Genomic DNA, 16,763 nt, shown 5'->3' on the forward strand with positions numbered 1-16,763 from the left:
TTGACCAAAAGTTGATTAGATTTAACTACGGTTGACTTGAGTTGACTAGTTTTGAAAACAATTTTGAAATAATTAAATGAAATTATTTAATTAAATGGAGTTCTTACTTATAATTAATTAAACAAAGTTATTTAATTAAATGAGAAGCCATTCCCAATTAATTAAATGAAGTTATTTAATTAAATAAGAAAAGTGTCTCTAATTAATTAAAGATTACTTAATTAAATAGTAAAAGTAATTATGAGAGCATATCTCATTTTATTAAATTAAATATCTCAACAAAATCACTCTTCAGTTCAAAAAGGGAAATTTCCAGTGCACTATTGATAAAAAATGAGTTAAATCAGTTAACTCTATTTCCTACTCAAATTGAATCAGTTAACTCCTTATTTTACTCAAATTAAATCTATTAAATCCCTTTAATTTGGAAATCTCCCCTTATGACTGAACTTCACCTTTAATCCTGACCGTTGATTGAAATCAATCTCAACCGTTGATGAATTCCAGAAAAGTCTATTTAAGAGACCCTCATCTCTTAATTTTGAAAGGTTGAATGAGAATTTGCATCGAATTGTTGCTAGAATTCATACTCACATTTGCTCATATTCATATATGCAAAGATCAAGTTTGACCAAAAGTTGACCAGATTTAACCATGGTTGACTTGAGTTGTCTAGTTTCGAAAAGAATTGTGAAATAATTAAATGAAAATATTTAATTAAATGATAAGCCATTCTTAATTAATTAAATGAATTTATTTAATTAAATAACTAAATTGTCTCTAATTAATTAAAGATTACTTAATTAAAGAGAAAAATTAATATTGAGAGCATATCTCATTTTATTAAAATAAATATCTCAACAAAATCTCTCTTCAGTTCAAAAAGGGAAATTTTCAGTTCACTATTGATAAAAAATGAGTTAAATCAGTTAACTCCTTTTTCTGCTCAAATTGAATCAGTTAACTCCTTATTTTACTAAAATTAAATCTGTTAACTCTCTTTAATTTGAAAACCTCCCTTTATAACTAAACTTCACCTTTAATCCTGACCGTTGATTGAAATCGATCTCAATCGTTGATGAATTCCAAGAAAGTCTATTTAAGAAACCCTCATCTCTTCATTCTGAAAGGTTGAATGAGAATTTGCATCGAATTGTTGCTAGAATTCATACTCACATTTGCTCATATTCACATACGCAAAGATCAAGTTTGACCAAAAGTTGACCTGATTTAACCATGGTTGACTTCAGTTGACTAGTTTCGAAAAGAATTTTGAAATAATTAAACAAAATTATTTAATTAAATGTAGTAAATACTTCTAATTAATTAAATGAAGTTATTTAATTAAATAAGAAAAGTGTATCTAATTAATTAAAGATTATTTAATTAAATAGAAAAAGTAATAATGACAGCATTTCTCATTTTATTAAATTAAATATCTCAACAAAATCTCTCTTCAGTTCAAAAAGAATAATTTTCAGTTCACTATTGATCAAAAATGAGTTAAATTAGTTAACTCCTTTTTCAACTCAAATTGAATCAGTTATCTCCTTATTTTACTCAAATTAAATCTGTTAACTCCTTTTAATTTGAAAATCTCCCTTTATGACTAAACTTCACCTTTAATCCTGACCGCTGATTGAAATCCATCTCAACCGTTGATGAATTCTACAAAAGTCTATTTAAGAGACCCTCATCTTTTCATTTTGAAAGTTTGAATGACAATTTGCATCGAATTGTTGCTTGAATTCATACTCACATTTTCTCATATTCATATACGCAAAGAGCAAGTTTGACCAAAAGTTGACCAAATTTAACTACGGTTGCCTTGAGTTAACTAGTTTCGAAAAGAATTTTGAAATAATTAAACAAAATTATTTAATTAAATAGAGTATTTACTTCTAATTAATTAAACAAAGTTATTTAATTAAATGAGAAGCCATTCCTAATTAATTAAATGAAGTTATTTAATTAAATAAGAAAAGTGTTCTTAATTAATTAAAGATTATTTAATTAAATAGAAAAAGTAATTATGAGAGCATATCTTATTTTATTAAATTAAATATCTCAACAAAATCTCTCTTCAGTTGAAAAAGAGAAATTTCTAGTTTAATATTGATAAAAAATGAGTTAAATCAGTTAACTCCTTTTTCTATTCAAATTGAATCAGTTAACTCCTTATTTTCCTCAAATTAAATCTGTTAACTCCCTTTAATTTAGAAATCTCTCTTTATGACTGAAGTTCACCTTTAATCCTGACCACTGATTGAAATCGATCTCAACCATTGATGAATTTCACAAAAGTCTATTTAAGAGACCCTCATCTCTTCATTTTGAAAGGTTGAATGAGAATTTCCATCGAATTGTTGCTGGAATTCATACTCACATTTACTCATATTCACATACACAAAGATCAAGTTTGACCAAAAGCTGACTAGGTTTAACCATGGTTGACTTGAGTTGACTAGTTTCAAAAAGAATTTTGAAATAATTAAATGAAATTATTTAATTAAATGGAGTACTTACTTCTAATTAATTAAACAAAGTTATTTAATTAAATTAGAAGCCATTCCTAATTAATTAAATGAAGTTATTTAATTAAATAAGAAAAGTGTCTCTAATTAATTAAAAGTTATTTAATTAAATAAAGAAAAGTAATTATGAGAGCATATCTCATTTTGTTAAATTAAATATCTCAATAAAATCTCTCTTCATTTCAAAAAGGTAAATTTTCAGTTCACTGTTGATGAAAAAATGAGTTAAATTAGTTAAACTCCTTTTTCTAATCAAATTGAATCAGTTAACTCTTTATTTTACTCAAATTAAATCTATTAACACCCTTTAATTTGAAAATCTCCCTTTATGACTGAACTTCACCTTTAGTCCTGACCGTTGATTGAAATCGATCTAAATCGTTGATGAATTCCATGAAAGTCTATTTAAGAGACCCTGATCTCTTCATTTTGAAAGGTTGAATGAGAATTTGGACCGAATTGTTGTTGGAATTCATACTCACATTTGCTCATATTTTGATCAGATTTAACCACGGTTGACTTGAGTTGACTAGTTTCGAAAAGAATTTTGAAATAATTGAATAAAATTATTTAATTAAATGGAGTACTTCTAATTAATTGAACAAAGTTATTTAATTAAATCAGAAGCCATTCCTAATTAATTAAATGAAGTTATTTATTTAAATTAAAAAAGTGTCTCCAATTAATTAAAGATTACTTAATTAAATAGAAAAACTAATTATGAGAGCATATCTCATTTTATTAAATTAAATATCTCAACAAAATCTCTCTTCAGTTCAAAAAGAGAAATTTTCAGTTCACTATTCATAAAAAATGAGTTATATCAGTTAACTCCTTTTTCTACTCAAATTGAATCAGTTAACTCCTTATTTTACTCAAATTAAATCTATTAAATCCCTTTTATTTGGAAACCTCCATTTATGACTGAACTTCATCTTTAATTTTGACCATTGATTCAAATTGATCTCAACCGTTGATGAATTCCAGGAAAGTCTATTTAAGAGACCCTCATCTCTTCATTTTGAAAGGTTGAATGAGAATTTGCATCGAATTGTTGCTTGAACTCATACTCACATTTGCTCATATTCACATATGGAAAGATCAAGTTTGACCAAAAGTTCACCAGATTTAATCACGATTGACTTGAGTTGACTAGCTTCGGAATTTTTTTTGAAATAATTAAATGAAATTATTTAATTAAATGGAGTACTTAATTCTAATTAATTAAACAAAGTTATTTAATTAAATGAGAAGCCATTCCTAATTAATTAAATGAAGTTATCTAATTAAATAAGAAAATTGTCTCTAATTAATTAAAGATTATTTATTTAAATAGAAAAAGTAATTATGAGAGCAAATCTCATTTTATTAAATTAAATATCTCAAAAAAATCTCTCTTCAGTTCAAAAAGGGAAATTTCCAGTTCACTACTGATCAAAAATGAGTTAAATAGGTTAACTCCTTTTTGTACTCAAATTGAATCAGTTAACTCCTTATTTTACTCAAATTAAATCTATTAACTTCCTTTAATTTGGAAATCTCCCTTTATGACTGAACTTTACGTTTAATCCTGACCGCTGATTAAAATCGATCTCAACTGTTGATGAATTTCAGGAAAGTCTATTTAAGATTCCCTCATCTCTTCATTTTGAAAGGTTGAATGAGAATTTGCATCGAATTGTTGCTGGAATTCATACTCACATTTGCTCATATTCACATACGAAAAGATCAAGTTTGACCAAAAGTTGACCAGATTTAACCATAGTTGACTTGAGTTGAGTAGTTTCGAAAAGAATTTTTAAATAATTAATCAAAATTATTTAATTAAATGGAGTACTTACTTCTAATTAATTAACCAAAGTTATTTAATTAAATGAGAAGTCATTAGTAATTAATTAAATAAAGTTATTTAAATAAATAAGAAAAGTGTCTCTAATTAATTAAAGATTATTTAATTAAATAGAAAAAGTAATTATGAGAGCATATCTCATTTTATTAAATTAAATATCTAAACAAAATCTCTCTTCAGTTCAAAAAGGAAAATTTTCAATTCACTATTGATCAAAAATAAGTTAAATAAGTTAACTCCTTTTTCTACTCAAATTGAATCAGCTAACTCTTTATTTTACTCAAATTAAATCTATTAACTCCCTTTAATTTGGAAATCTCCCTTTATGACTGAACTTTACGTTTAATCCTGACCACTGATTAAAATCGATCTCAACTGTTGATGAATTTCAGGAAAGTCTATTTAAGATTCCCTCATCTCTTCATTTTGAAAGGTTGAATGAGAATTTGCATCGAATTGTTGCTGGAATTCATACTCACATTTGCTCATATTCACATACGAAAAGATCAAGTTTGACCAAAAGTTGACCAGATTTAACCATAGTTGACTTGAGTTGAGTAGTTTCGAAAAGAATTTTTAAGTAATTAATCAAAATTATTTAATTAAATGGAGTACTTACTTCTAATTAATTAACCAAAGTTATTTAATTAAATGAGAAGTCATTCGTAATTAATTAAATAAAGTTATTTAATTAAATAAGAAAAGTGTCTCTAATTAATTAAAGACTATTTAATTAAATAGAAAAAGTAATTATGAGAGAATATCTCATTTTATTAAATTAAATATCTAAACAAAATCTCTCTTCAGTTCAAAAAGGGAAATTTTCAGTTCACTATTGATAAAAAATAAGTTAAATAAGTTAACTCCTTTTTCTACTCAAATTGAATCAGCTAACTCCTTATTTTACTCAAATTAAATCTCTTAACTCCCTTTAATTTGGAAATCTGCCTTTATAATTGAACTTTACCTTTAATCCAGACCGCTGATTGAAATCGATCTCAACCGTTGATGAATTCGAGTAAAGTCTATTTAAGAGACCCTCATCTCTTCATTTTGAAAGGTTGAATGAGAATTTGCATCGAATTGTTGCTGGAATTCATACTCACATTTGCTCATATTCACATACGCAAAGATCAAGTTTGACCAAAAGTTGACTAGATTTAACCACAGTTGACTTGAGTTGACTAGTTTCGAAAAGAATTTTGAAATAATTAAATGAAATTATTTAATTAAATGGAGTACTTACTTCTAATTAATTAAAAAAAATTATTTAATTAAATGGGAAGCCATTCCTAATTAATTAAATGAAGTTATTTAATTAAATAAGAAAAGATTCTCTAATTAATTAAAGATTATTTAATTAAATAGAAAAAATAATTATGAGAGCATATCTCCTTTTATTAAATTAAATATCTCAACAAAATCTCTCTTCAGTTCAAAAAGGGAAATTTCCAGTTCACTACTGATCAAAAATGAGTTAAATAGGTTAACTCCTTTTTCTACTCAAATTGAATCACTTAACTCCTTATTTTACTCAAATTAAATCTATTAACTCACTTTAATTTGGAAATTTCCCTTTATGACTGAACTTTACGTTTAATCCTGACCGCTGATTAAAATCGATCTCAACTGTTGATGAATTTCAGGAAAGTCTATTTAAGATTCCCTCATCTCTTCATTTTGAAAGGTTGAATGATAATTTGCATCGAATTGTTGCTGGAATTCATACTCACATTTGCTCATATTCACATACGCAAAGATCAAGTTTGACCAAAAGTTGATCAGATTTAACAACGGTTGACTTGAGTTGACAAGTTTCGAAAAGAATTTTGAAATAATTAAATGAGGTACTTCCTTCTAATTAATTAAACAAAGTTATTTAATTAAATGAGAAGCCCTTCGTAATTAATTAAATTAAGTTATTTAATTAAATAAGAAAAGTGTCTCTATTTAATTAAAGATTACTTAATTAAATAGAAAAAGTAATTATGAGAGCATATGTCATTTTATTAAATTAAATATCTCGACAAAATCTCTCTTCAGTTCAAAATGGGAAATTTTCAATTCACCATTAATAAAAAATGAGTTAAATCAGTTAACTCTTTTTTCTACTCAAATTGAATAAGTTAACTTGTTATTTTACTCAAATTAAATCTGTTAACTCTTTTTAATTTGAAAATCTCCCTTTATGATTGAACTTCACCTTTAATCCTGACCGCTGATTGAAATCGATCTCAACCGTTGATGAATTCCAGGAAAGTCTATTTAAGAGACCCTCGTCTCTTTATTTTCAACGGTTGAATGAGAATTTGTATCGAATTGTTGCTGGGATTCATACTCACATTTGCTCATATTCACATACGCAAAGATCAAGTTTGACTAAAAGTTGACCAGATTTAACTACGGTTGACTTGAGTTGACTAGTTTCGAAAAGAATATTGAAATAATTAAACAAAATTATTTAATTAAATGGAGTAATTACTTCTAATTAATTAAACAAAGTTATTTAATTAAATGAGAAGCAATTCCTAATTAATTAAATGAAGTTATTTAATTAAATAAAAAAATTGTCTCTAATTAGTTAAAGATTACTTAATTAAATAGAAAAAGTAATTATGAGAGCATATCTCATTTTATTAAATTAAATATCTCAAAAAAATCTCTCTTCAGTTCAAAAATGGAAACTTCTAGTTCACTGTTGATCAAAAATGAGTTAAATCAGTTAACTCCTTTTTCTACTAAAATTGAATCAGTTAACTCCTTATTTTACTCAAATTAAATCTGTTAACTCCCTTTAATTTGGAAATCTCCCTTTATTACTGAACTTCACCTTTAATCCTGACCGCTGATTTAAATCGATCTCAACTGTTGATGAATTCTAGGAAAGTCTATTTAAGAGACCCTCATCTATTCATTTTGAAAGGTTGAATGAGAATTTGCATCGAATTATTGCTCGAATTCATTCTCACATTTGCTCATATTCACATACGCAAAGAGCAAGTTTGACCAAAAGTTGACCAGATTTAATCACGGTTGACTTGAGTTGACTAGTTTCAAAAAAAATTTTGAAATAATTAAACAAAATTATTTAATTAAATGGAGTACTTACTTCTAATTAATTAAACAAAGTTATTTAATTAAATGAGAAGCCATTCCTAATTAATTAAATGAAGTTATTTAATTAAATAAGAAAAGTGTCTCTAATTAATTAAAGATTACTTAATTCAAGAGAAAAAGTAGTTATGAGAGCATATCTCATTTTATTAAATTAAATATCTCAACGAAATCTCTCTTCACATCAAAAAGGGAAATTTTCAATTCACTATTGATAAAATATGAGTTAAATTAGTTAACTCCTTTTTCTACTCAAATTGAATCATTTAACTTCTTATTTTACCCAAATTAAATTTGTTAACTCTCTTTAATTTAGAAATCTCCCTTTATGACTGACCTTCACCTTTAATCCTGACCGTTGATTGAAATTGATCTCAACTGTTGATGAATTCCAAGAAAGTCTATTTAAGAGACCCTCATCTCTTCATTTTGAAAGGCTGAATGAGAATGTGCATCGAATTGTTGATGGAATTCATACTCATATTTGCTCATATTCACATACGCAAAGATCAAGTTAGACCAAAAGTTGACCAGATTTAACCATGGTTGACCTGAGTTGACTAGTTTCGAAAAGAATTTTGAAATAATTAAATAAAATTATTTAATTAAATGGAGTACTTACTTCTAATTAATTAAACAAAGTTATTTAATTAAATGAAGTTATTTAATTAAATAAAAAAATTATCTCTAATTAATTAAAGATTATTTAATTAAATAGAAAAAGTAATTATGAGAGCATGTCTCATTTTATTAAATTACATATCTCAACAAAATCTCTCTTCAGTTCAAAATGGGAAATTTCCAGTTCACTATTGATAAAAAATGAGTTGAATCAGTTAACTCCTTTTTCTACTCAAATTGAATCAGTTAACTCCTTATTTTACTCAAATTAAATCTGTTAACTCCCTTTAGTTTTGAAATTTTCCTTTATGATTGAACTTCTCCTTTATTCCTGACCGTTGATTGAAATCGATCTCAACCGTTTATGAATTTCAGGAAAGTCTATTTAAGATAACCTCATCTCTTCATTTTGAAAGGTTGAATGAGAATTTGCATTGAATTGTTGCTGGAATTCATACTCATATTTGCTCATATTCACATACGCAAAGATCAAGTTTGACCAAATGTTGACCAGATTTAACCACAGTTGACTTGAGTTGACTAGTTTCAAATTTTTTTTTGAGATAATTAAACGAAATTATTTAATTAAATGGACTACTTACTTCTAATTAATTAAACACAGTTATTTAATTAAATGAGAAGCCATTCCTAATTAATTAAATGAAGTTATTTAATTAAATAAGAAAAGTGTCTCTATTTAATTAAAGATTACTTAATTAAATAGAAAAAGCAATTATGAGAGCATATCTCATTTTATTGAATTAAATATCTCAACAAAATTTCTCTTCAGTTCAAAAAGAGAAATTTCTATTTCACTATTGATAAAAAATGAGTTAAATCAGTTAACTGCTTTTTCTACTCAAATTGAATCAGTTAACTCCTTATTTTACTCAAATTAAATCTGTTAATTCCCTTTAGTTTGGAAATCTCCCTTTATGATTGAACTTCACCTTTGATCCTGACCGTTGATTGAAATCGATCTCAACCGTTGATGAATTCTGGGAAAGTCTATTTAAGAGACTCTCATCTCTTCATTTTGAAACGTTGAATGAGAATTTGCATCGAATTTTTGCTGGAATTCATACTCACATTTGCTCATATTCAGATGCGCAAAGATCAAGTTTGACCAAAAATTGACAAGATTTAACCATGGTTGACATTGAGTTGAGTAGTTTCGAAAAGAATTTTGAAATAATTAAACTAAATTATTTAATTAAATGGATTACTTACTTCTAATTAATTAAACAATGTTATTTAATTAAATGAGAAGCCATTCCTGATTAATTAAATGAAGTTATTTAATTAAATAAGAAAAGTGTCTCTAATTAATTAAAGATTATTTGATATTTAAAATAGTAATCTCTGAGGTTGAGATGTATTGGGAGAATGTGGAGAAGTGTTGGCTGCCGGCTGGGCTAGGGTTTTCCCCCTAGCCTGTTCTTGGTGTTTGATCTTTACTATTTTTTTGTTCTGTTTGGATTGCTTGCTACTGGACATAATTTGCATTGGTGTTTTTGGAAATCTTCTGCAGTCAATTTTGGATTGGGGTTTTATTGTTTGCATGGTAGGGCCTGGTATTTCTTCTCCATTGGTGTGAAGAGATAGTTCTTCTCCAACTATGCATGCAATGCGATCTGAATTGTTTTATTCAGGGGACAGCTCCAAGCTGAAAAAAGTTAATGGTTGTTTTCCATGAAGCCATGATCACCCTGTTCTAGTTATTTCTCCAATGGTTGTAATGGAGGACATTGATTATTGGACCAAGCATGCTTTGATATGCAAATTTCTTGGAATCCAAATTTCTCTATCCGCTCTTGAGGCATGGATCCGCTGCTCATGGCAGGTGGAAGGCAATATGGAGATTATGTTGGCAGGGAATAGTTATTTTTTTGTTGTATTCTCTTGCATGTTTGATCGGGATCATGTTTTTGAAGGAGGCCCTTATTTCTACAACCATGTGGGGTTATTTGCCAAACCTTGGCATTCAGGTTTTAATTCTGCTGAGGATCTCCCTTCAACAGTGCTAGTCTAGGTTTGCTTGCCTCATCTTCCCTTGGAATTTTGGCATGAAGACATCCTTCGACAAATTGCTGCTTTGTTGGGGAAGCCGGCTGTGATCACACATCAATCCCTCGATAAAAAGTTTATTTCTTATGCTAGAATTTGTGTTGAAATTAATTTGAATGTAAGGTTTTAGCTGACTTGGTTAAGGATGTGCTACCATCAGGTAAGGGCAAGGGATCTCCTCTCCCCTTGGGGTTGACATCTCGACCCTTTAAGCAGGCTTCTTTTACTCCCCCTCTAAGGAGTGGGTGCAAAATAGACCAAGAGAAGATTAAACTCATAGGAGATATATTGATTGAGTCTGGTTCAGCAAAACCTTTGGATTCTCATTTTTCCAATTCTACCCAATGATGATTATTCTCTCATGGAATGTAAGGGGGTTGAATAGCATCCCTAGACAAAAGGCTATTCATAACCTAGTGGTTGATCATAGTCCTGATGTTTTTTGTATCCAAGAGACTAAGCTCTCTATGGAGTCTATGGTCCATCATGCCTCTAGTATTTGGTCTCGTGGCCAATGCCAGTGTGTTGGGGCAACAGGCAGTGAGGGTGGTTTAGCTATATTTTGGGATCCTCAAAAAATTTCTCCTCTTGGTTGGATGTCTTCTCGCTTAGCTCTCTCTATGGTAGCTTCAGCTCTAGACTCAGGAGAGGTAATCATGATTACTAATGTGTATGCACCTATTGATCTTGTGGGAAAGGAGGAACTTTGGGAACATATTCAATATGTTAGAAATTGTCATCCTTATCATCCTTGGGTGTTAGCAGGGGACTTTAATTCAGTTTTAAGTCTGGAGGAGAAGCATGGTAGTTTGGCTAGATTGGGGCCTTCTTCTGCTCTTCTTCGACAACACATATCTCTTTTGCATCTCTCTGATGTTAAGCCTTCTAATGGTCTCTATACCTGGAATAATCGTAGGACTGGTGTTGCTACTATCTTAGAACGTCTGGATAGATTTCTTGTTTCTTGCTTCTGGGTTAGTGGCACCCTTACTATCTCTTCAAAAATCCTTGATTGGAGGGGTTTAGATCATTGGCCAATCAAATTTTTTTCTATAGGGGCTTATGTTCCGAAGCATCCTCCTTTTAAGTTCTAGTTGATGTGGCTTCATGACTCCTCTCTTCATGATTTTGTTTTTTGTTGGTGGAAAGATGGTGCTTCTGCATATGGTACTACAATGTTCTCATTTTCTAAAAGGCTTCAATATGTTAAAAGGCAGCTCAAGATATGGAATAGGGAATGCTTTGGGAACCTTCACTTTATGAAGAGGCTTGCTCAAGAAGATCTTGATGTCATCACAAGGGAGATTAGAGATCGAGGTTTCTCAGAGGATCTTGGCAAGGCTGAATCCCTTGCTTCTAGAGCTCTAGAAGAATGGGAACTTCGAGAGGAAATTTTTTGTAAGAAAAAGGCTAGAGTTGATTGGCTCCAGGAAGGTGATTGAAACACTGCCTTTTTCCATAAAACAATGCAATCTCGCCGAAATCAGAGCACTATCTCTTCCTTGGTTAATTCTCAAGGTATCCAACTGAATTCCTTGCCAGCTTTGTTCCAGGAGGCTATTTGGTACTTCTCTACCCTCTTCTCTGAGGACTCTCCTCCTGCTAATAATGAAGAAAATCTTATTTCGTCCTGTATTCCTTCCCTTATCACTCAGGAAATGAATGATTATCTCATGCATCTTATCTCTTTGGAAGAGCTAGAGGAGGTGGTCTTTGGCATGCCTAAGGGGAAGGCTCCTGGTCCTGATGGATTTCCAGTTGAATTCTTTCAAGAATTTTGGGACATCATTAATCATGATTTGTTGGAGGTGGTTAAAGAATCCTATGCTAGCAAGCAAATGCTTCGAGCTTTGAACTTTACATTCTTGACTCTTATTCCTAAGAGAGAGGGTGCTAATCAATTGAAGTTTTTTAGACCAATTGCCTTATGTAATGTGGTGTACAAATTTATTAATAAGTTGATTGATGAGAAATTAAAAAGGTGGCTTCCCATTATTATCTCAGAAGAACAAGGTGGTTTTGTTGCTGGCAGACAAATTTTGGATGGGGTGGATATTGCTACTGAGGCTATTCACTCTATGGCTACTTCAAGGGAGAGAGCCATGTTTGTTAAGCTGGATATGGCTAAGGCCTACGATAGAGTTAAATGGAGCTTCCTAAGGAGTATTCTTCTTTCTTTTGGATTTAGCTCTCACTAGGTGAGTTGGATTATGAGTTGTGTTACTTTTGCCTCTTTTTCTATTCTTATTAATGGTCAACCTTCTCAACTATTTGGTGCTTCTAGAGGCCTCCGCCAGGGTGACCCTCTCTCCCCATATCTATTCATCATCATGGCTAAAGGCTTGGATAGAGTCATTAAGCATTAGGTGTCCCAAAATTCTATTCAAGGCTGGCAGTGGGGTAATGGCTTACCTTCTCTTTCCCATCTTTAATTTGTTGATGATTCTGCTCTTGCCAATCTTGCTAGGATCAAGGAAACTGAAGCCTTTTGACATGCTTTGGACGTTTATTTGGTAGCTTTAGGCCAAAAATTAAATGAGCACAAATCTTCCATTTACTTTTTTAACACTCCTGATTCTATTCAGCATAGGATTGTTGGTATCCTACGGTTTCAGATAGGATCACTTCCTTTGACTTATCTTGGCATTCCTATTACTGTTTCTAGGCAGCCACGTCTCTTGTGGAAAAAATTGATTACCAAGCTTCAGGATAAGGTAAATCATTGGACTCATAGATGGCTTTCTACTGCTGCCTGGGTTACTCTTCTTCAAGTTGTTATCCAAGCTCTTCCTACTTATAGAAGCATGGTTCACACTGCGCCTATTTACTTTCTCAAGGAGTTTGATGCTCTTTCTCGACAATTCCTTTGGAGTGGTAATTTGCATAGTACTAAATGGAGCTTGGTTAATTGGGCAACTGTTTGCAGGCCTAAAAAGGAGGGTGGTCTTGGTCTTCGATCAGCTCTATTGAGTAGTCAAGCTTTGGCTGCTAAACTTTATTGGTGATGGTGCTTTGGAAAACATCAACTTTGGGCTCGTATTATCACTCATAAATATTTTCATGGTGCTGATCCTTGCTCTATTTTTGCACTTCCTCTTGAAGGTCGTGGCTCAATGGTTTGGCATACTTTGATGACAGGTGTGATGTTGGTGAAGAGGGGTCTGTTCTGGATATGTAAAGGAGGTTCTCAGGCTTTGTTTTGGTCTAATGCTTGGGATGGATTCCCTTCCATTTTATCCATATACCATCATCTTCAGCCTCTTTGTGACTCTTTTCTTTCTGCTGGATGGGATAAAGTGGCTCATTACAAGACTCCTTATCAATTGGGACCTGTTGTTGGTTACAGATGGAAGCATTCTTCTAATTGGCCTCCTGGAGGTACAAACATGGATCATCAGGAGCTTTCTCAAATTCTGACCTCTAGAGAGTGTTCTTCTTTGCTTGGTCCAAATGTTTTGGCTTGACGCGGTACCTTGTAAGGTAAATATCATGTCTCTGCTGGGTATCAAGAGATAACTAGACAATTATTTGGGGATGCTGAGGTCCCTTGGTGGAAGCAAATTTGGAATAAAGTTTCTTGGTCCAAGTGCAATTTTTTCATGTGGCTAGTGACTCACAATTGTTGTCTTACCTAGGATAATCTTTGTAAACATGGATTTCAGGGCCCCTCTTATTGTGTTTTGTGTGGTAATGTAGAGGAGTCTGTCTCCCATCTGTTCTTCTATTGCTCCTATTCTACTCAGATATGGCACCTTTGGTGGAGCGCTTGGGGTTTCTCTTGTCGGCATGCTTCCTCTTTGCCTGAGTTCTAGGCCCACTTGGGTAGTGCTCCCTCCAAGTCTTCTTCTCTCCATGTTGCTTGGATTGCTGGTCCATCTTTCATGCTTTGGCATATCTGGTTGGAGAGGAATTTTTGCATATTCCAAGATGTTCAGCTTGGTGTTTTGCATCTTTGGTGGAAAATATCACATTCTCTTCAGGAAACTATTCTTGTGAAGTGTGAGCTTGATGGGGGTATGGATCCGGTTGATCTTGTTATCTGTAATCGCCTCAATTTTCATATGTACGATGGGGCTATAGCTCATAGGTTTCCTTCTATGTCCAGGCAGCTTCACCATCAAAGGAAGGGTCAGGTTAACTGAGATGGGTACTAGACTCCTCCTCCCTGTGGAGTTCTGAAAATTAACACTAATGGTTCTTCCCGTGGGAATCCTGGTCTGGCTGGTATTAGCGGAGTGGCTCATTGTAGTTCTAGGGATGTTAAATTTTTCTTCTCAGTTCATAAGGGTGATTATACTAAAAATCTCATGGAAGCTTAGGCTATTTTATATGCTGTGGAATAGTGTTGCTTGCGGGGATGGAGTAAGATTATCTGTGAGTCTGATTCACAGGTGGTGGTGAACATGCTTTCTTCACAAGAGCTTGAGGATGTTAGTTGGCTGTTGGCCACTGTTGTTAAGCAGACTCTTTTCTTGTCTTCCTCTTTTCAGTTCATTAGGTTCACGTATATTCCTCGTGAATGGAATAGAACTACTGATTGTTTAGCCAAATGGGCTTCTAGTCATGATCCGAGTTGGAATATTAGGGATAGGAGGCAACTGTCCTTTGAGATGGTGCAAGAATTTGATGATCTTGTTGCTCAAGATCGAGCTCCTTGTTGAGCTCTCCTTGTTGTATTCCTTTCTGTCTTAATAAAATTTTACCCCTCTTTTTGCCAAAAAAAAAAATTAAAGATTATTTAATTAAATAGAAAAAGTAATCATGAGAGCATATCTCATTTTATTAAATTAAATATCTCAACAAAATCTCTCTTCATTTCAAAAAGGGAAATTTCCAGTTCACTATTGATCAAAAATGAATTAAATCAGTTAACTCCTTTTTGTACTCAAATTGAATCAGTTAACTCCTTATTTTACTCAAATTAAATCTGTTAACTCCCTTTAATTTGAAAATTTCCCTTTATGACTAAACTTCACCTTTAATCCTGACCGTTGATTGAAATCGATCTCAACCATTGATGAATTCCAAGAAAGTCTATTTAAGATAACCTCATCTCTTCATTTTGAAAGGTTGAATGAGAATTTGCATCGAATTGTTGCTAGAATTCATACTCACATTTGCTCATATTCACATACACAAAGATCAAGTTTGACCAAAAGTTAACCAGATTTAACCATGGTTGACTTGAGTTGACTAGTTTTGAAAAGAATTTTGAAATAATTAAATGAAATTATTTAATTAAATGGAGTACTTACTTCTAATTAATTAAACAAAGTTATTTAATTAAGTGAGAAACCATTCCTAATTAATTAAATGAAGTTATTTAATTAAATAAGAAAAGTGTCTCTAATTAATTGAAGATTATTTAATTAAATAGAAAAAGTAATTATGAGAGCATATCTCATTTTATTAAATTAAATATCTCAACAAAATCTCTCTTCATGTCATGCCCAAACTACGAGGCAAAAACAAACAATTTTTTTTTAAAATAATAATAATTAGAGTGCTCAAAGTTTTAATCTAATTCCTGCAAGAGAAGTAAAGGTTCACTACAATTCATATTACGTTTAAAACTCTAGTGGAGGAATACATTGTTAAAATTTATATTGATCATAAGATACGTTATTTTATTAGCTTACAATAATATGAAATAATTATTTAAATGATAATGTAAATGTATTCGAGATTTAGATTAATTGAAAGGTATCTAAATCAAAAACAACTATAAATCTCTTTGACAAATATTGATTAACAATCTAACCAATATTGTAAACTTACTTTTAAGAAAAACGATTAACTAAAATTAAAACTGAATATACATATCTAAAATTTATTAACTTCAAACATTTCAACTATCTAATCTTACTAAATTTAAATTTCATTTACTAACAACTAACTGAATCTAATACATACTAACTAAATATAAATCAATAATACATTAAAACTAGTTTTAAAAAAAAAATATTAGAAGAGAACTATAATTCCACAAGTTAAATAATGATAGAACCTATAATTTAGCACGATACATAATTTATAACAAAATTAAACTTATCCTTTTAATTCTAATAAAATCACCATTCATTTAACGCCAAATTAAAACTATAATTGCTACTAAACTATATTAAAATATATATCTATTTAAAAAGACTAACTAATTAAAACCTAAACTATATTACATTTAATTTAAACTAACTAAATTTACCTTTACAAAGTTAAAGAAAACTAGATTAAAATAACAACGAACTTTAATGACTAATACTAAAATGAATATTACTAAATTAAATATATATATTAAAACTTAAACAAAAGACTTGCATAAGTTAAGGCTAACAAAAAAAAAAGATTAAGAAATTAATTTAACTTAAATTAGACTAACATAAAAACTTAAATACTTTAAACTAATATAAACTATACTAAATAATAAAACTAACATCCTATACTCTAACTTAAGTCATAAAACACAAATTAAAATAAATCAATAAACTAACATATACTAAACAACTAATCTTTAAAAAAACATACAATCTACAAAATTAAAAAAACTAAATTTAAAACTACCTACAAACTAACCTCCTACT

This window comes from Cupressus sempervirens, chromosome 9 (genome assembly GCF_028749045.1).
Source record: "Cupressus sempervirens isolate cs-2001-9-10 chromosome 9, ASM2874904v1, whole genome shotgun sequence".
NCBI lineage: Eukaryota > Viridiplantae > Streptophyta > Pinopsida > Cupressales > Cupressaceae > Cupressus > Cupressus sempervirens.